This window comes from Myotis brandtii, unplaced genomic scaffold (genome assembly GCF_000412655.1).
Source record: "Myotis brandtii unplaced genomic scaffold, ASM41265v1 scaffold687, whole genome shotgun sequence".
Classification (NCBI taxonomy): Eukaryota; Metazoa; Chordata; class Mammalia; order Chiroptera; family Vespertilionidae; genus Myotis; species Myotis brandtii.
In genome coordinates this window covers 2104551-2106152 of record NW_005370687.1, presented here as the reverse complement: position 1 = coordinate 2106152, position 1602 = coordinate 2104551, and the positions used below count along the sequence as shown (strand labels likewise).

The 1602-nt window shown below is 49.2% G+C and overlaps 1 protein-coding gene across 1 annotated transcript in view; it reads left to right on the top strand.

The window, feature by feature from the left end:
* The first annotated feature begins 1432 nt into the window (after positions 1-1432).
* PACSIN1 (protein kinase C and casein kinase substrate in neurons 1) overlaps positions 1433-1602 on the top strand; it is a 63785-nt gene continuing 63615 nt past the window's right edge. The window contains exon 1 of the mRNA XM_014529621.1: positions 1433-1522. The gene's annotated coding sequence lies outside the window, so the exon portion shown is untranslated. The remainder of the gene's footprint in view (positions 1523-1602) is intronic.

Sequence of the window (1602 nt, the reverse complement as noted above, 5' to 3'; positions counted from 1 at the left end):
TGGCCTCTTCGGGTAATCCTTCCCTGTCTCCTGCTTCATGTGGCTCATCAGAATCCCAGGTATCATTCAGCACTCCATTGGAATGCTGCCTCCTCCAGGAAGCCTTCCTGGATGGCCCGAACCCAGAGCCCTCTCACCTTCTCCAGAATGTTGTCCACTCACTTGGCTGTCCTGTTCATCCTTGGGGTAGGCACTGCCACCTGGCCTCCCTACGTAGGTGTTGAGTTTCTCTAGGCTCTAACACAGCAGTTCTCAACCTGTGGGTCGCGACCCCTTTGGGGGTCAAACGACCCTTTCACAGGGGTCCCCTAAGACCATCGGAAAACACATATATAATTACATATTGTCTTTGTGATTAATCACTATGCTTTAATTATGTTCAATTTGTAACAATGAAAATACATCCTGCATATCAGATATTTACATTATGATTCATAACAGTAGCAAAATTACAGTTATGAAGTAGCAATGAAAATAATTTATGGTTGGGGGTCACCACAACATGAGGAACTGTATTAAAGGGTCGAGGCATGAGGAAGGTTGAGAACCACTGCTCTAACACCTAACATGCGGTCAGTGCTCAGACTGTATTAAAGGAATGAATTCCTGTTGAATGAATTCCTGTTGAATGACTAGGATGCTTTCCCCTGGGCCATTGGGGTCATGGATTTCAGTGCCTCTGGTGAGGGGAGATGGAAAGGAAGGCAAGAAATGTAAATGTGTGACCAGCCCATGTGTAAACAAGGGTGGGGGGGGGGGCGGGAGGCCTGTGACAAACTGGAGCCTGCATGCCTACCTCAGGGGCTTCTGATCAAACTCTGCCATTCCCACTCCCCACAAGTAGCTGGGACCTAATTTCGCCCTGAACACCCTCTCTCTCCCTAGCTTTATTTTCCTACTTCGTGCATCCCACTTTCAAATAGGGGTGGGCAAACTTTTTGACTCGAGGGCCACAATGGGTTCTTAAACTGGACCGGAGGGCCGGAACAAAAGCATGGATGGAGTGTTTGTGTGAACTAATATAAATTCAAAGTAAACATCATTACATAAAAGGGTACGGTCTTTTTTTTTTAGTTTTATTCATTTCAAAAGGGCCGGATCCTTGCCCACGGCTGCTCTAGAGTGATGCTTTCTTAATGCAAATAACTCACCTGCATTGGCTTTAAGGTCTTCAGGTGTGACCATGACAACAAATCGGATTGCACGTTCATTTCGAAACATCTCGTAGGACCACCGACGGATAGACCGCATGCATTTCACTGCTGCAATGCCATTGTTGGCAATAAGAACCTGGGAGAGTTAGGGGATGGGAATTGGAGAGAAAAATAGAAAAAGCAAGCAATGATGGAGAGAAAGAGGTGAGCGGGGCGCGCGCGCGCGCGCATGGGCGCGAACACACACACACACACACACACACACACACACACACACACAGCCCTACACGCACCCGCACGTACCAGACGCAGGATTAGGAGAAACCAGACACCGACAGGCGGATAGGGATGGAGAGAAGTCCAAGGAGGTGGGGAGAAGGCAGAGAGGGGAGGGGAGCGACACCCTGGGTGCCCTGCGTGCCTGCAGGAGCGGCAGAGGAGCGAGCAG